Source organism: Dipodomys merriami, unplaced genomic scaffold, assembly GCF_024711535.1.
Source record: "Dipodomys merriami isolate MVZ:Mamm:240054 unplaced genomic scaffold, mDipMer1.0.p SCAF_18, whole genome shotgun sequence".
NCBI classification, from domain to species: Eukaryota; Metazoa; Chordata; class Mammalia; order Rodentia; family Heteromyidae; genus Dipodomys; species Dipodomys merriami.
In genome coordinates this window covers 11,814,466-11,835,645 of record NW_027203159.1, presented here as the reverse complement: position 1 = coordinate 11,835,645, position 21,180 = coordinate 11,814,466, and positions in this window count along the sequence as shown.

Here is a 21,180-nt window from a genome sequence, read left to right as displayed (position 1 = left end):
ATACAAAGCAAAAAAGAGATAATTTTATAAATGCGTTAGAAACACATGCATGAATGAAAAAAACATTAAAATACACATCTAAGGGTTCATTTTCCTGACATCACATTATCTGACCTTTTCCGCTTGACTCATACATACACTAGATATTACCACTAAGGGAAACCATGGCACCTATGTTTCTTTAGGCCTGGCTTACTTCACTTAATATAATTTTTTCCAAGTTTTTCCATTTCCTAACAAATGGGGAAATGTCATTCTTTCTGATGGAGGCATAGAATTCCATTGTGTATATTTTCTTGATCCATTCATCTACTGAGGGGCATCTGGATTGGTTCCATATCTTAGCTATGGTAAATAATGCTGCAATAAACATAGTTGTGCTGGTAGCTTTAGTGTGGTCTTGTTTGTAAACATTTGGGTAAATGCCCAAAAGTGGGATTGCTGGGTCATAGGGGAGTTCTATGTGAATTATTTTGAGGAACCTCCATACTGCTTTCCAAAGTGGTTGAACAAGTTTACATTCCCACCAACAATGAAGTAAGATTCCTTTCTGTCCACATCCCCTTCATATGGATAAAATTTTTGAGCAAAGTATTCGATGGTTGAACATGACAGAAAAAGATATCTTTAGTGAAGTGAGAATTATGCATGATAGAATGCAAAACTAAAGGAGCTCTTTATACCAAACTCAGTCATCCTAAGAGAAAAAGACTTTGTCATAGTACCAAGTACTGTTGACTACATGAAGAATGAAACATTGCATCAAGCATTCAAAAGGTGTAAAGGGCCTACCTTGTTGTAGTCCTTGTGTTACCTATGCCTTCCTAATTACATTTTTCCATAGAACATAGTATATGCTTATTTTTTTGATTCCATGGAACTCATTGATGAATACTGAGAGGACAAACAGCCATACAACTAATTTACTCATTTGGATGAAAAACCGAACACTTTATATTCTGACAACATATTTGTAGAACATTTCTGGATTAGGCATGAAAGCATTAAACAATTGAAAATTACCCCCCAAAATTCTCAATCACCCACTGTGGACCAGTATATCTATAAAGTTGCCTTTAAAAGTATCATGTCATTTACCCAAATTATACCACAGACTTGAAACTTTATTAACAGCAAGAAGAATGACTTCTGTTAAATATTTCTTACAAAAGATTTAAAGTATAAGTCTGGGAGGTGTGAGGGAGTATTGAAAATCACTTTCAGAGATTTCAAGTGTAGTTCCACAGGTAGAAAACATTTTAATCATGTTCTGGCTTGGTAACAGTAAAATATATGAAATACTATAGGAAACTGAACTTGTGGGACGCCAAACAACCAACTTTAGAGAAACTGAGGAGAAACTGAGGATACAAAAAAGTGATGAAGAACCTAAACGAGTATATGATAGAAGACTGCAAATTAATTGAGACTTTTGGATGTTTGTCAAAGTAAAGAACACACCAAGCAGAGCAGGAACCTTGGCCCGCTGGATACAGAAGGGATAACATCAAGTAGGTACCCCAATAAGTGTGGTCACTTGCATCAAGATTAGCATGTTCTATCTTTTCCGTTTTAAATTTCCTGAAAACTGTGTTAATTTGGTGGATTTTGTACCCTTTTGGATACACATATAAAAATATCCTACTGATTATTATCTATTTCCTTGTGTCTATGCTTCTGTCTTTTTTGATTGGTGCACTAATGAGTAGTGCAGTTTTTATTTTTAATGACAATTTGCTTAAAAATAGGAAATCAGAAATTCATGTATTCTAAATCAGGCCTAAAACAGGGTGAATATAAAGCAGTAGAAGGCCATTCTTCAAAATGTAGTATAGTATGGATATGAAGAGAACATATCTATAAACACGTCTTTATATAGATTACAATGTACATACCTATCCATGTGTAAACATATGAAATTTAAAATAAGTGTTAGTATCAATACCGTATTTAAAACTTGTCAATATGATCCACAAAGTAATTATAATTAGTCACAAATTTATGCTATTTTCACAAATTGCATTTTCCCCTCTCAAAAGTATACATTTGTAATGTTATTTTGTGTACACAGAGAAGAACCTGGTTTTGCCCTGCCACAGGTTTTGGAAAAAACTCATAATTTCTTTAGATGAGAACACACATGTAAATCATTGGCATGGATAAGACTTGTATAGTAAGAAATATACATCAGAATATTGGTTGAAAAATTATTTTGAAATTTTCAAGACCATTCTCTATGGAATAGATAGTTGATGTAGGATTTGTATAAGAAATCTAATATCGCTGCAGTTTTGTTATGTATTTATTAGCCTCTAAAATTATAACAATATATGAAATGGAAGAAGATATTCACAGGCAAACTAAAGGACAGTAAAAACAGATATGATTTTTTTCTCAGAAGGGAATCAAATGTAGATGTTGATGTGATGGCAGTAGTTTCCATACTCCAATATTACCATGTCTATCTGGAAAGTGATATGCTGAATTCCAATGAAGACATAAACATCCGAGTTTACTTCTGGATTCAAGGTAAGGTGAACAGGTAGTAGAAATCAAAATGAATTTACTTAATTGAGTGAGTGTCACAATATATTCATAAAGGTAAGATGTAACTACAACAGGGAAAAATGATTTGAACTCATGGTTTGTTTACTGAATAATTCCTGCAAAGGAATAAGAGAAAACAATATTATTTTATTTCTGTGGAAAAGACCTGAATATATTTTTCTGTATTCTGCATATGAATAAGAAACTTCACCAAGATTTCAAGAGATATGCAAAAAGTAACAAAAGCACATCATCATTTTCAAAAAATGTCATGCTTTCTTCCACTTCCATTTCCATTCAACCTGGATCATTGCATATAAACCTTTCCACAATGTATGCTTGCACATGCTATTAACACATTCAAAGTTCATTGAACATTTGAAGTGTGACCATAGTCAGTCTATTGCTTTAACAATTATGGTGCTGTTCTGCAACTCTTAATCTAATGTCAACAGTCAGACTTAACTATGTATGCGCACAGGTTCTGAAATATGTCTCATAAAATATTCATGGATATACCATGCATCAAGGAACATAAGATGAAATAGGTCCCATAGTTGTATAGAAATCAAATCTATCATGGAATTAGAATATAACGTTATTGCAATGAACATAAATCAACAGGATAATTTGATCTCCATTTCAAAATTTGTGAAGTGATGCATAAAAACAAAGCACAAAGAGTAATCATTTCATGAGATGTATCCGACCAAAGGACATATGCTTTATAGTAAGCAAGTAAAATATGAAGTTATAAAATGCAAATGCCTTCATGAACAATTACAGGAAATTTGCAATGGCTCAAACAAATGAATTGCTTTTACACTTTTGTGTGTGCATAAAACAAATGCCATTTTGTAGTGATAATCACATTGTGAAGTAATTCCTGCTAAATATATTCAGCAGTCTGGGAAAATAATCAAAATTTTAAAAACATATGCATGTCACCTGTCAGTAAGAACACTGAAATATTGGAATTTACATGAACATTGAAAATTGCCACTAACATACTTTCTCAAATATGTATGGTTATGAGAATTCTATGCCAGAAACACACAAACATTTGGAAAAAGTGTCTAGGATCGAGCCAGGGAAACAGAATCAATGATTCAATTAGGCATCCAACCCTCAATACCAAGGAAACACTGTGATTAATATTTCTTATGATTGAGTAAAATCAAGAATTGAAGGCTGGCAAAAATCTCCTCAGGTTTACATTCCAAAAATCATAGTAATATGCCCTGATTCACATTGGGGATGTTGAAACTCTGTAGGGAAAAAATGTAACACTATTTCAGTTTGTACACACACAGACACAAAATTTGCATCTAGAGAAGTATCTTATACACACAAATCTGCTCGCTCTCTCTCTCTCTCTCTCTCTCTCTCTCTCTCTCTCTCTCTCTCTCTCTCTCTCTCTCTCTCTCTCTCATGTGCACACACACACAGAATGAGAAGGATAGGGTTCGATAAATTTTGAGACAAATCAGAAAGTAACCTGGTATCGTACTTTGTCAAAGATTCTCTCATCAATTCACACATTCTCTACTAACATCCACACTTAGAAGCCAGATAACTTTTGATTCTATAACTGAGTCATAAAAGCATAAAAGAAAAGGATTAGTAATACCATGGAATCATTAAATATTCTAATAACCGATGAAGTTAGGAAAATATCACTGCCCCATCAAACGTTACTCTCTGAATTTCAAAGAGAATATGTAAGATAGTACAAGTAGGAGGTGAATAAAATCTAACTGCATATTATGTCAATGAAAATCGTTCAGAGATTTTGTAAATACCCGTGAGTATGGATCATTATTGATGAATGTTACATTACATCCCTGTCTTTGGTTATATTGGTTATTTCTTGTCGTTGGGCTTGAACTATGGGCTTAGACAGAGTCCCTGCACATTTCAGAGTTCTAATGCTCTACCATTTGATCAACACTGCTTCTTCTCATTTTTGAAGAGTTTAATTGGTAAAGAGAGTATGACAATGGTTGCTGTTTGGCTGCCCTGAACCTTTTCCTCAGATCTCACCTCCGACAAGTTCCTAGGAGACATGTACCAAGATTCTTTTCTGTTATCCAGAGTGTATTGACAATTTTTCTGCTGTTTTGTTCCTGACACTCATGCACATTTTAGGTCTCTGAGTAACCATGATTTTCATTAAAGATACTGCTCTATTCGTTTTGAAGCGTTTAATTCCAGAAATGAATCTGAGAAAAACCTTCAGTTTATTAATCTGTAATGAGATCTTCCTCTGTCAAATGTGTGTTATGCTAAAATTAACAACATTATCACCCGGCCTGGTTGAAGTGTGATTTTTAAACTTCAAAATCATTATAACATATTCATTTTCCTGTCCATGACAGAGGACGAGAAACTCCCTAACCACGAGAATAAACATATTTTGTTGATCAAGTCCGTTCAGTTTGAAAGAAGTATGAGTTTTAGTCCTCTCTATAATCTTCAGGAATTGGAAAATTATCATCAGACTATCTTCACTACAAAAACTGCAAATACATCCACCATATAACATTGTAATATGTTTGACATACAGCAAACAATAGAAATTCCGACTATGCTTACTACATTTTCACAGGAAGAATATATGAGATTGAACTGGGATGAGAGGCTCAAGTAAATACAACTGGTCTTGTGTTAAATGAGCATGTTTTTGTCAGGACTGATTAGTGAGGAAAATATTTGAAAATATCAATATATCTAGAATCAATTGTCTCACTTATAAAAGGGATGAAGTCCCATATTACCAAGGAACACAAATTACATGATTCCAAATGGAATAAAGGCTTAGGAACAATTCCAAGCAAGCCCAATTGTTCTCTTATTTGCCACGTTACAAGGTCAGTAAGAGAGAATTGGTGATTTCCCATTCCACAAAATCAATAGTACAATCTATTTTGTGATGATAGAAGGACAAATTCATATAATTCTTTAAAAAATCTCATAAACAATAAGGGATACAATAACTTTTGTAGTTTACATATCTTATTTTCATTTTGCTATCTATACCATACCTAATGGGTGTTCATACTTTATACAGGAATGTGAAATTTTAAATCCATGTATGTATTGCTGGTTAAAATATAGCAGAAGATACATTTCATTAATATATATCTTCCCAAAATGCAAAGTGTAATTCATGTCAAGGATCTCCTCAAATTCTTTTAGACTTAGGCAGGGAGAAAATTCAAACAAGGTAGTTATTCCTACAATATTCATTCATCAATTTCAGAATGAAGATATGATACCCACCCACAAGTGTATGCATTTATCCATTATTAGTAGAAGATACTCCCATTTACACTATAATAACTGATGAGACAAGTAAATCCTGAAATCCTGAAAATGGAAATAAAAGGATTGGTCTACCCAAACACTATTATCTATGTATTCTCTGATTTAAGTTGATCATAAGAGAATGAGAAGAATATTCAGATGAGGAATTATAATTTGAAATAACTTTGGTGATTGCATATATTTTTGGTCCTATGGAAACTCTACTTGACTATTACCACTAATCTATGGGTCACCAGGTCAGAGTACAATCCAAACTTCATTTGCAGCGAGCAAATTTTATGGGTATAAAAAACAGAAAGATTGTTATTCATTTATCCTCTTTCTTTACTTACAATTTTGACAGACAAGAGTTCATCATAAGAAAACAGCATTTTCTTTACCTGTTGTTGCCAGAGGATTTGATTGTGCCCCAAACAAATCTTGGGCTAGGATGCTCCAATGATTCTGCCAAAGGGGAAACATATACTTGGTTGACCTGCTACATTAGATGTCTTTAACACTGTCCATTAATAAAGAATAATAACACGTTTCAAGGACTTAAGAGTCTTACAAGAAATATTGAGATGGGTAAGAATATTGAAAAAAATGATTCTTAGACAAAAAAACAAATCATTTAGATGTTTGACATGGTTTTTACTTGCCTTCACTCTGGTTCCAATGATGTACACTATAAGTAAACAGAAATCTACCATCAGAATACAATTCCAGTGAGACTGGCCTATGTTGATTTGGATTGTGTTTTACATATCAGGCTTACCCATATCATCTTCAAGGGAAGTTTTGTCCATACAAGTTGTTATATGTTTACTGAGTTGATCTCGTTGGAACTAAGTGGCGAGCATGGAAGGGAGATATGGCAAATTTGGAAGCAATATCATGATGATTCTGTGTAACAAAATTTTAAATATGAAAATTTTTTTAAATTTATTTTTTAAGTTACTTTGGGTAGGATGCCTACTGTAGGGATTTTCACCACAGTTTGCATGCAGTGTTACTTCATGCTTTTGCAGAGCACTAGATTTCTGCAATTTTACCTATAGCACCTCATCTCTGTTCTAATTTGATAGTGAAGCTAATAGTCTCTGTGATTCCCTGCCTGTACAGGTATCAAAAAGTGATACAGAGATCTCAAACTCTCAGTTTGACATAAGTTCATTCATGAGGAACCACTGCCATTCTCCATAAAATTTTATAACAAAATTTACATGCACGCATGTACTTAATTTTGGCCTATGTTTACTCAAAAATGAATTACTTATATCGAATTTATAAAGGCATAGGAACGGTGATTGGAACAATATTTGAAAATATATAAAATGATGAGTCATCATTTTATAATATATAAAATATAATATATAAAATGATGGGTCTTCTTTACAAAACACACCTCCAGAAACTGTTTTGCCCATACAGCTTTGGAACTTCGTGTAGCATTGCTACTTTAAGAAAAATAATAATAATTTACTAAAACCAATTCTGTCTACTTTCAAATACCGTGATTTTTTTCAAACTAAGAAGAGGGAAATCAAGAACCAAAATACACAAAAGAGACACAATGCATCTTCAATGTTATCAGTTTATGAACACGGACTGAAAACTGATTTATCCAAACTGAATTCTAGGATATACAATAATACAGTGGGTGTCTTAACATTTAAGACATAACATTTAAGAATGTGATTGATTTACATTTAGGCCATTAGGCAATGGGGAGGTAAAGGCAACAACCTGTAATATTTGTGAAATGTGGCACACACAATTTGATATAATTGCCCAAACGAAACGTCTTGCCTATTTTCTGTTTTGAATAGATTTCTAGAAATAAAACTGTAGAAATTCACAAGTTGGAACTTCCATTGTCTTACTTTCCATTACATGCTGCAGAGATTTCAGGAAATACAAAATGCTCTCCATGACATTTCTGCCCACACACTCTCTCATATCTTTCAAATACATTTCCAACAATTTGTCTTAAAATAATATGCAAATTTATCCATGAACTAAAGATGTTACATAAAATCAAACTTGCTACGTTTCTCCAGATGGTATGGTAATCTGCATGACCTGATTTTGTGATATTTAAAATAGGGATATTGCAATAACCTCTCAGGATCCACAGATTCCTCTGAAACTGAAAAATACCTCAGGAAAAATCAATATGTTGGGGAAAATAATAACCTTCAGTATTATTTCCTTATGAACTACACTTTAAGTCACGAATCCTCATTTGGAATATGTAGATTCAAACCATGACTATTAATCTGGAATATGAATTCTGATCTATTCTCAGTTCCTATTAGGAACTATTACTTTTTAGTATTTTGAAAACTATTACTTCTAGAATTATTACTTCTTACAATAGTAAGAAAGAACTTTAAAACATTGGCCAGGGGATTGGGGTGTGTGGGGTGGGGAACGGATGGGAAGGGAAAAAAAGGCGTGGCAAAAATGGTTCATAAGAAATGTACACATTATTTTGCCCATGTAATTGTAACCCCTCAATACGATATTTTCACAATTAATAAAAAGAAAGAGAGAAAAACATTAACTTTGAGTTTTTATATACAAGATTTAGATGTAAGAAAGCAAGTAAATCATGGCCCTTTCTTGACTGAATATTAAAATTGCTGGTAAATCATAAGCCCTCCATGGTTGTATACCCTCAGAAAAAAAATAGAGGGTAACAATTCCAATTGACTCAAACAATAATAATTTAACTAGAATGAATATTTTCATAATATAAAAAGGAAGAAATATCTAAAGGAAGTGCAGGTACATCAGAATGTGATTTCCGCAGTAGTACTCTTTGTCCTATTTTGAATCTTCATTCTCCTAGTAGGGATACCCAAGGTAGTGTATAGGTCTTAAAGGGAAAAACAGAAAAGATTTTTATTTTCCCCAATATATTCCTTTTCCACCAATGTATTGTTTTTCATTTTCACAGGAATCTGTAGATGTTCAGAGGTTTTTGCAGTGTCTATATGATAAAAATCACAAAATCAGGTTGTGCAGATTCCTAACTGGTGAAATGGAAAAAGTTGCTTCCACATAAAGTCTTCAGTTCTTGGATAACTTAGGGTGTCTTTCTTTAGTAAGGTAAATGTTGGAAAAGTATGGGAATGATGTGGTAGAGTGTGTGGAAGAAATGTCATGGAGAGACGTTATTTCTTCTGAAATTTCAGCAGAACGTAATAGAAACTATGTCAGTGGAAGTTCAACTTAGATATTTCTAGAACAGAGCATAGGCAAGATGGTTGTGTCGCACTATTACTAGGTTTGCCATATTTCACTGCTCACCATTGCCTAATGGCGAAATTGTAAATTATTGACCTATTTATTTATTTATTTATTTATTTATTTATTTATTTATTTATTTATTTATTTATTTATTTTGGTCCTGGGGCTGCAACTCAGGGTTTGGGCGCTATCCGTCAGCTCCTCAACTCAAAGTGAGCACAATACTACTCGTGCCACAGCACCACTCCTGGTTTTCTAGTGCTTTATTGGAGATAAAATTCTCACGGACTTTCCAGCCTGGGCTGGCTTTGAACCGTGATCCTCAGATCTCAGCCTCCTGAGTAGCTAGGATTACAGGCATGAGCCATCGGCGCTCAGCATTACTGACATTCTTAAATGTAAAATTTTAATATGTTAAGACTATTATCATATGACCTGAATTTAGCACAAATCATTTAGATTTCACGGCATGCTTTTAAATAGGTATCAGGGAGAGATTCATTATTTCCCTTTCTATATCTATGGTATTAATTATAAAATTGCTCTTATTTTGATCCAAAATGTCACAATATTTGAAGTATGAAACACCTGTGAACTCTGTAGAATTTTTTCCCCTAATTTAACATTGCTACAAAAGTTTTAGAGATGTAGATATTGTCTTTTACAAAGAAGAAACCTGCGAAGACTCATGATCAGGGATGTTTCCTTTTTTTCCTATTTATGTCGGTCCTGGGGCTTGAATTGTTTTTTTTTTCTTCAGTTTTGCAAATACGGTACAGAAGGATTACAATTACATGGGCAAGGTAATCATGAGCACATTTCTTACCAAGCATTGTTGTCTCCTCCTTTGTTTCCCCGACCCATCCCTTCTTATCTCTCCCCTACCTTCCACCCCCCACCCTGGAAATTAATAAAGTTTGTTTTTCAACATAACTTCATGTATACCATATTGCTGCTGCAATGGGTCCATCTTTATCCCTATTTCTAAGGTTGGGTTCTATCCCTCAGCTCTTGAGCTCAAGGCGAGCAACCCTACCACTTGAACCACAATGCCACTTCTTGTTTTCTAGTGGTTTATTGGAGATAAGAATGTAACAGTCAGATAAGTTGAAGTTAGTCGAAATGAACCCCAAGATAAGGACTCAAATATAATTTTTTCTTGCTATTCTTTCTAACATATTTATGAGATGTTTCTTTGTTGCTTCTTTATATCTCTCCCCCACATTTTACCCCTGTTTTCAGTCTGTTTGATGTTTGTATAATTTGTGGAGGGAAAGGGAAAGAAGATTAGTTAAATGTGGATACAGGTGGACACAATGAAAAAATGGGATGTACAAGACATTATGTCTAAAAACGAACATTACAACTTTGGTACTAGGATGGGTGAGGTGGGGGATGTGTAGGGAGATGTGAAGGAATGGGAAGGGGAAGCACAAGAGGCAACAATGCTTGATGAGAAATGTACTCATTAACTTTCCCATGTAATTGTAATCTCACTGTACAGATTTTTTTCACAATTTTTTAAAAGAAAAAAAAAACAGAATGTAACGGACTTTTCTGCGGACTTTGAAACGTGACCCTCAGATTTCAGACTTCTGAGTTGTTAGGATTACAGGCTTGCGCCACCCGCACCCTACTAGGGATGTTTTCAAATATCCTTTTCTATCACCCTTTGTATACATTCATCATATATACATATAGATATGTAGATCTATATGTATATATATTTATATACATATATACATATACATACATATATATATATATAATATATATATATATATATATATATATATATATATATATAAACAGAGACTAAGATTCGTTGGTTTCTAAAGTTTGATAAAAAATTCATGGTGCCTCATACTTGTTCTTCATAATGAATTTATAATAACGAGTTTGAGATCAGAGTATAATTTTTTGACTGAGTCTGCACACAAGATTGAAAAAGACTCTTATATGAGTAATCAAATGCAAAAGAAGAATTGCTCTGGCTAATTGATCAGCCTACAAAGCCAGCCACCAACCATCCAACCAGCACAACAAATAAGCAAATAACTAACTATCCAACAAACTGAACAACCCATCATTTCTGAGTGAGGTTGGAGCTGCACCAGAGTTCATGACTATCAGAATCTTGAAAGTGATGGAATCCAAAGCATTAAATCTTGTGCCATTCCATGATTTCCATGTATCTCATACTCTCCCAACTATCCACCAAATGCCATCCTCCCCCTTTCCCCTTGGGCATCCTCATTCTGGCACAGAGTGTCCTGTTGTTACTGGCCTCCTATGCCTGAACTAGCTGCCACATGGTGCTGAGCCTTTACCAGTTGGTCATCCAGAGGGAGTCCATAGCTATGTTGAGGATGGTGGAGGTGAAGTAGGACCAGAAGTATGAGGTGCAGAAAGGCACCTGCCGTCTAACTACCTCCCCAACGACATATCCTACTTGAGGCACTGGGGATGCCAGACAAGGCCCTGAGCATATTGTGGAGAGTAAGCAACAAATGCTGACCACCAGCAAGCTCACTTCCCCTTCAATCCCTTATCATTTCTGTAAAGTTGTTCCCTGGCCCACAAAGCTTCTGGGAGTAGATCAAGCACTGGCTAGCCTTCAAGTATTAATGTAAAATAGCCTGGAGTTGAACTTGTCATGCTTTAGCTTTTAAATTCCCTACCACATATACAGGGCCTGTATTACAGGTATTTGCCAGATACTAGCCCCTCCACCCCCACCCTAAAGTCAGAATCCAGTTCCCTGGACATCCACAAGGCGAGTAGGACTCAGGAGAAAAACAAATCACAACAGACGCCCCAGCCCAGAGGGACAAGTGAGGACTGTGAACCAAAGAGCTCCTTCCACAGTGTGCCATAATCACACTGTGCACTTCTTCCTTACTTCCCTTCTTCATTTCCAGCTCACCCTTCTTCTCTCATCTTCATTCGCTCCTTTCATTCTGCTTTCCTTCCTTCCTGTCATTTTTATTCTCTACTTCCTTCCCACTTGCCTACCTCCCTTACTAAAGTCCTTCTTCCTTTCTCTTACTCCTTCCTTTCCTTACTTCCTTTTTCCTTCCTTCCTTCCTTCTTTCCTTCTTTTCCTTTCCCCTTCCTTTGTTCACTTCCTCTTTCCTTCCTTACTTCCATACTTCCTTCCTTCCTTTGCTCCCTACTTCATTCCTTCCTTCTTCCCTTCCTTGTCTCCTCTTTCCTATCATTCACTTCTTTCGTCTTACCTCCTCTCTCCCTTCCTTTTCTTCCTTCCTTCTTCCTCTTTCCTTCTCTTCAATCCCTCTTTCCTGTCCCAAATACTTCCATACGTCCTTAATCCTCCTTTCCCTCCTTCCTTCCTTCTTCTGATTTTCCCTTCTTACTTCTTTCCTCATTTCCCACCTATCTTTTTTCTTCATTCCTTCTTTCTTTTCTTACTCCTCCTTTTCTTCCTTCTGTCCTCTCTCCTCCTGCCTTCACTCCTTTCTACTTTTTATTTCCCTTTGTTTTTTCTCCCTTCTTTCCCTCATATCCTTTCTCTTTGCACCCTCCTTCTTCCTAGCCTGATCTCCCCTTCCTTTCATCTTCCATCTTTGTCTTCCCCTTCCCTTCCTTCCTTCCTTCCATCCTTCCTTGTTTTTCTTTTCCCTTCTGGCATCTTTAATCCCCAGCCTCCTTCCTCCCAGCATTTCTTCCCTCCCATTTTAGCCTTCCTCCCACATTCCCTGCCTTTCATCCTTTTTTTCCTTCATCTTCCTGACCCCCTTCACTCCTGCTTTTCTTCCATCTCTCCTTCCTTCTCTTTCTTCTACATGGCTGGGTTTTTCATCCCCTCTCCCTGAGGCTGCATTCTTGCTAGGCAAGATAGAGACAACCTGGCTAGGACTGGCCCATGCCATGCAAAGGAACATACAATTATAAATCTGCCATACCACCATTGGCCTCCTCTGTGAACTCCTCTTCCGCAAGTGAGGAACTTGGATGATCCATGGAAGAAATATTTCCTTAGGAAAAAGTCCAAACAAACCAAACAACAACAATCATGAGGAGGAGGAGGACAACAAAAAAGAAGTAAAGAAAGAAGAGATACTTCCACTTCACAAAGGGCTTGTCACTGGAATCCATGGTCTTTCTTGAGAAAGAACAAACAGGTAAACAACAACAACAACAGAAAAAACCCTGGATTGTATTTTTGGGAGCTGTTTGATCTTCCCAAAGCAGGGCAGGCAGGCCTTTCGACATGGGGAAAGATGTGTGGGGTCAATTTGAACACCGTAACCACAACACAGAGTAAATGGAGCTGGCATGATAGAGAACACCTTGTGCAAAGCTAGGACTTGTTCTAGAATTTTCTCTTGGCCTTGTGTGTGTGTACACACATGCACCTCTATGCCTTTGTGTGGTTCATACCTTGGCCATGCCCCTTTTTCTTTTTGGTGCACACCTGCCTCTGTTTCCTGTCCACCAACTTATAATCCCAGATGGCCTGGAAAACCTGAAAACGTACTCTCTTGACTTTCCATAGAAAGCATACAAGTGTACATAGCATCCACACACATATACATTACACACTCCGTGTCTTTTGCATACCTCTCCACTTTCAAATAAATGGAAATAATAAAATGTAAAGGTGAAATAAACTTACCAACAAAATGCAATTAACATTAAACCAGGTGGAATTTCTTCTCTTGGAGAAAATGAGATTCGTGATTCAAAGCCAAAACAAAAATAAAATCCATATCCCACCATGGAAGAAAAACAGAAAAACAGCCTAGTCTGGAGTGGATAAGCACAAACCTTAAGCACAGAGAATATCAGGAACATTATCCAGTCTGCAAATTCAAGGCCCATGACCCTTATTCAAGGTCTAGTCACTGAATTCAAGGCCCTGAACTGAGTGGAAAACCCAAGCCTCTAGTTCAAGGCCCAGACGGTGTGCTCAATTTCCAGTCCCCAGAGTCAGGCCTAAATTCAAGGCCCAGAAATGAGTGCCAGGTCCTGTCCCCATGTTCAAGGCATAGGCAATTAATTAAGGACCCAGCTTGCAGTTAAATGCCTAATTTATGAGTTCAAGTTCCAGGTCTTGAGTTTAAGGCAAGGACTCCAGTTGAAGTCACAGGCCTCTAGTTCAATACCAGGTAAGAAGCTGAAGTGTCAGGACATAAATTCAAGGCTCAGGCTTGAGTTTAAGGACTATAGCTGATTTCAACAAATGGCTGTGAATTAAATGCCTAGGATCAGAGATCTAGTCATAAGCAGTAATTCTAGGAACAGGATGTGAATTTTGTTCTCAGACCCTGAAATCAATTGCAGGCCCTAGGTTCAAAGCACAGGTTGTGGGTTTAAGACTCAGGCCCAGAATATCATGCCCAGGATATGAGTTCATATCCCAGTTCCACAGTTTAAGTCCTAGCTTTTGAGTTAAAGGTCCAAGACATTAGTTCCAATCCCAGACCCAATTTCAAGTCCCAAGCCATAAGTTGAAGTTCAGATCTTTATGCTGGGGTGGGTTATGGAGGGGCAGGGAAAATTAAAAAAGGAAATTTGATGGGTGCATGGATGTTAGAAGATAGGTAATAAATAAGAGTTGGAAAAAAAGGAAATTTACAAAGGGAGAAAACGGAAAAGGAAAGAAGTTAGGAAAAAAGGAAGGAAGGAAGAAAGAAAGAAAGCAAGAAAGATATGAAGGAAGGAAGGCATGAAGGAAGGGAGGGGAAGGATGGAAGGAGGCAGGGTAGGAGGTAAGAAAGTAGTGAGGGAAGAAAATAGAGAGGGAGGTAGGGAATAAAAAATGGGAAGCAAGAAAGAAGGGGAAAAGGGAAGGATGGGAAGAGGTAAGGAATGAAGAAGGGAAGAATTAAGGAATGAAGGAGGAAAGTAGGGGGAGGGGAAGAAGAGCAGGAACAGGAAGAAGAGGAGGAAGAAGAACAGGATGATGTGAGGGAGGAGGAAAAGATTTGGAGGGTATAGGAACATAAAAATGAGAGGGATCTTTTCTTGGATTTCATGTATTAGTGTTGAATCAATTCCAAGAATTTTATTCATGTTCAAAGTTCATGTTCATGTGCGATACTGTCTGAAAACAAATCATATATTCAGAAAGAAAGGTAACCATAATATCAGTTTGTATGGAAAACATGTATTAATGATTGAATTCATGTAAAATTGCTAAAATATGTACTTATTGCAAATCAGTGATTTTACAATGTTCAGCTAATAGAGTTCTTAGCATTTATCGAAATTATACACAAGAAGATTGTAAATTGTCTTTAATTCAACTAACAAAAACTGAACCATTGTTGAAAAACGAAAATTCCATTGATCTGAAGGAAAATGATATTGGATGTCTATAGAGCCTTCCGTGACACTCTTTTCCTTCATAGTTCATATATTTTATTTGTTGCCATATTTTCCTAATATTCAGTAATTAATCTCCATCTCTTCTTCATGGTTTTTTTTTTACTTTGCAAGTGTAAATCCCCAAGTATTGGCCCTGAGGGTTATGAACTAAGTGTGGTTGAAATGAGAATTGGAACGATTTGAATTCATGCCATTATTACATTGTCAAATTCAGTATCTCATAATATAATCAATCAATCAATCAATCAATGTTTGTGTCTCTTTAGTCTACTGGCTTTGACCAAATGTTCAGATCTTCAATTTTAATCCTTCCAAAAGAACAGGAGACAAGTGATGTCAAAATGCATGAAAATATCTTGAAATGTGTAATTTCAGGCAAATTATATGATGGTTTTATTTGAGAAGGCAATTCTTTTATTTTTTTAACTTTTCAAACCTTGTTTCATGGTGAACACTCAAGTGTCCCCAAAGTTGTATAAAACTTTTGGACATACATCACATTGACAACACGAGTATACTATCAGGAAATACAGGCATTCAAAACTCATGTCAGATTGTGATATAGAAATAAAATAGAACTTTATTAACTTTAGGAGTACTTTATTCATTATTTTATGTGAGTTCTGTACTTCTTAGTTCATTTCCTAAACTCCTGCGTACTATTCTGTGAAGGAATGTATATTCTTTTATGAGAAGACTAAGATGAATTCATTCAAGAATTATGTCAACATTCACAAATTTTTGAAGTACTATGTTAAATATGATGTATCATATTTAACACTGCCCCTCTGTGTAATCAGAGAATTGCTGTTTCCACCAAGAAATTTGAAACATACAAATATTTGTAAAGTAATAACAATCACAGTATGTAGTTATAATGGGGAAAGATATAGGAAGATATAGAACCAGTTTTTTCATAAAAATATTAATATCATTGTTCACGTGAACATCGCAGCAAATTGAACAGCACAGTAGTACAAGTTTGGGTAGGATTACACCTGGTAAAACCTTTTTAACTTATCTGTATCTTCAGAACTGTAGTCAAAGGGAACATCAATATTTGTGAACCCTCTAGATTTTAGGGAAATTAGTGATTATCCTAATTACATGATAAGAGAATGTAGGCAAGTGTCAGATTTTAAAAAATGATTTATTTTAACTATTATTGTAAGGAACCATGCTGCATATATGAATGTTTGGGTTAATCATATAACAATAATGGTAACATGGATGCTTCCATAAGTAGTAGAAGAAAAATATTGTTTTGCAACCAAGGTGGCAGAAGTTCAAACAAGATTGCACAATGTCAAACCAAATACTTCAGAAATATGCATAAGAGAGAATTACACAAAGAAATTGACACAAACATAGAAAGTGTTAAGTATACGTACATTAACACAATTCACAAAAAGCAAATCAATGATTCAAATAATAATTGAAAAAAGGAAAGTATTAATTTAGCCACTATATTTTCACACAATCTTTTAACAATCAAGAATATTGTCATTCTTCCCTCTGAAAAGAATTATAATTTCAACTGCCAATTATATTCGGTATGAGGTTAAAATATTTGAATATTCATGGAGTCACATGAAGCAGTGTAGGCTATAATTTGGAAATAATATTAATTACATATATATTATATATGGTAGTATATAATACATACTTATACACACACACTTAAAAAATCCCCAAGCAAACTGACTTTGGGGATTTTCCCTCTAGGAAATTTAGAGAGAAAATCGGGAGTATTTTATACCTTCACATAGTGATGTTCTTGTTAGGTCAGATGCACATATCACGGACAACCAAAGATAGAATATGTGAGTATAATTTCTATTAACTACAGGAAACATAGATCCTATGCAATGTGATGTGAATAGTTTGTGTGCTCTCCCCAGCGAACTTAAATTGGAGGATATCCAGTTAATCATTGTCCCCTCGCATGCAATGCATTAATTAAATGAATAAATAATATAAATGCAAATAGTACAGATGTAATGAAAAATGTCACTAATTTTCCAATATTCAGTTAGCACAAGATTATTTTGGGAGTTGTTTCTAAAATAGTATTTATTCATAAAATGTTTCCTTTCTCAGAATTGTCAATGACTATATGGTTATTGATAATTAAGTATGTTTTCATAAAATAGGTATTTGTGAATCATTAGTATCAACCCTGATTGATATTTTCTTCATTACTGTTACTTATGTGCTTTTTTTTTTATTTTCCACTTTATTCATCAGACAATATGCTTGCCTACTGTATTTCTGTCCCCATAGTTGCTACAACTTGATAGGACTGATTATTTCAGAAGATGTTTAACTGCTTTCCTGTATTCCTCAAATCAAGAACTTGGATATGTCTTCACTATGTCCATGTTTGGAAACTCTTGACATGAAAAAATATAGAAATACTTTCTCAGGGCATAGTACATATATGTGAAAACTAAATTTTTTGAAATGCTGTTTTAGATATGAATATTACCCAATATTAATTCAATATAAATTTTGACCGTAAAATTAAGTAATGTTCACTCAATTACTCCAGTGGCATTAATTGTTGCATAGCATATGAAGGATAAGGATGCAAATTTCACAGAAAAATTATGATGTCTTTTGCAAACAAATTTTTAATAAAATATTTTTCAAATTTTAATTTTTAAAGAATTTCATTAAACATTTCTACATTGTGGATCACATTTCAAATTTTGCCTGAAAATTCTCAGGAAATATTGAAAATGTATAGTTAAAGGAAAATTCATTTGCTTGAATAATATCATTTTTCCAAAGTGTGATTAGATAAGTATCTACCGCGTATAAATAACTGCTATGAAATATTTCTAAAGAGCTTCCTACCAAAGATTAATGTTTAAAATTGGGGAGATGTCAAAAAATCAGGTTAGAAATTCAGGCATTATTGTTATAATTTCATAATAGAATCAATACAATACTTCAATGTATAGTGGACTGGTATTTCAATCAAACCTATAAAATCAAATGTGAAAATGAACTTTTACAGAGACAACACCCAATATTCAGAAAAGCTCTGAATATGAGTAATAGTTTAATCCAAGAGTAAAATAAATAACATAATCAGGTACACATGGTAAAGTTGATAACTGATGTGAACACATTAAGTTTTCTGGTAAAGATATGTAGACCCAGCAACGAAAGCATTAAATACACATTTTATTTTCTGTGGTCATTTCCAGTGCCTCCTCTATGTGGGATGCCAACTATTGTTGTACTGACATAATCACTTTCCCGTTCATGATCTCAGGTTCATCATCAGCAAGCCTGCCTATGTCAAGGGAAATACCCACTTTGGCCCAGAGACAGAAGGGAAGATTGCATTTCTGAGTGCTATGATTTTCATCATAAAATTCACTGGAATTTGGCTAGGCTTCAATAGAAGGGTGATGCTGGTGTTTTCTTATAAACTCTAACTCATTTGAAATAAGGTCATAATGTTTATAACTACATAAAAGTGCTTTATATCACTCTTATATCCATGGTTCGTTTGATATACGGAATTAATTCTTCTCTTCCCTAACAACATTGCAGAAAAAAGAAACTGGATTGTTATATATCAGTCCCTGAAATAGGGTGAATAGGGTACAGTATACTTTTCTAAATAATGAAATTTATTGAGCAAGAATTGAAGTATGTGCTAACAAATATAAATGTCTGAATAAAGATATCTTTAGTTGGAAATATTTTACATTGTGTCATATATAAAAATATTTAAAATCTGAGCCATAATATATGACATTCAGGTATATGATATCATACTTGTTCATGTAAAACTGTTCTCAGAAATTTAAATCACTCTGAACGGACTGACTCCATGATAATTCAAATATCTTAACTTCATACAAAAGATAATTGGCTGTTTAAATTATAATTATTCTTGGAAGGAAGAATAAAAATTATCCAGAGATTTGTGTTGAGAGAACCTGTGAAAATATGGAAGCCAAACTGACACTTTCCGTTTTGTCTCAAATATTGTTTACATCAATATTTTTATTTTTTGTGATGAACTCTGTTAATATGTGTATATCTGTGTTTGTATTAATTTCTTTTAGCAATTCTTTCTTATGCAGGTTTTTGAAGTATTTGATTGGACATCATGTAATCTTTTATTAACCTATAATTCCTGGGTTTCAAAACTAAAATTTTGTTTGAATTAATTAGAGAAGCATCAATGTTCTCATATTAAGAGGAATAACTGAAGCATATATATGTGAAGTATGGCACCTTGCAATAATATTTACATTTACCTAATATTTACATTTACCTAATGGCTACCTATAGTACTTGTCTTCCTATCATACAATTAGGATAACCATTATGTCCTCTAACATCTGTTCCCTTTCATAAGTCAGTCTTCAGAAACTCCTCAGATTGCCATCTTGCATTGCAATATTCACATGGACAGCTGATATTCAAATATTTATGAAAATATAGCTAATTGTATATCATTGCATCTCTTCCCTAGTATCACTTAGAATTGTGACTGTGACTACAAACATTTGCATTTTCACACATCCTAAAGGAAAAACGAGATTCTCTGATTAAATATGCAGATTTATGCATGACATATGTTTAGTAAGTATATTGAAGATTTTTGTTTTATATTACTTCAAAATTTGAGGTAGGTTAAATAATTCATGAGTCAAATCACATCAGTGTTGTCATAAAAATAATATATATCACTCCACAATTTGAGTGCAAGTTTAAAAAATGGTTAAAGAGAAGAGTAGACACAAAAATTGTGAATAAATGATTTCCAAATTTAGTAATGTTCTATGGTATTTTATATCATATCTTGACAAAATTTTTTGAAGTGTAATTACTGACTGTACACTTTTCCTTATGAATTAGATGTATTTGAAAAGTGTTTTGTGTTCACCATAACACTGGCTTGGAAAAAGTAGACCTAATCCTTAGGACTCATGCAATCAGTGTTACAACAATATGGAAACAGTATATGTAGCAGCAATTCTCAAAAGACAATATGTTGGATATGATCCTTACAACTTGGATGGTGGGATTTACAGGATGGAAAGAAAGAAATGTGGAAGGCTGTAACTTGTTTCACAGTAATGTTACTCAGTCCCTTACTGATTTAATGATACCGCTCTGTACATCACCTTGAGAAAAAAATTAAAATTTAACCAAAGGAAGACCTAAATTGAAGAACTGATGGAAAGTCTAGTATTACATATCCCATAAACAACTCATTTTGAAGGTTATGAGAATGTCAGTATCTATGAATAATTCTTTTATTTCTACTTTTATAATTAGCTACTTAAACCAACATCAAATACAGTGAAAACAGGGGTATACCGTGGGGAAGGGACATACAAATCAACAAAGAAATAATCTTATAAATATGTTAGAAACAATCACAAGAAACACAAAAAAATTTTGAATATTTATCTTGTGGTTCATTTTGCCTAACATTAACTTATATGACCATTTCTGCTTGTTTCCAACATATACTTGTAATTGCAGATAAGGCAAAGCATGGGACGTATGTTTCTTTGGACCTGGCTTACTTCACTTAATATATTTTTTTCGTCTTTAAATTTACTAACAAATGGGGCAATACCATTCTTTCTGATGGAAGCGTCGAGGGTGGAGAGGAAGTAGGGAGGAGGGGAGATAGGAAGGGATCAGATGGGCAAATAAAGGAAGAGGAAACAATGC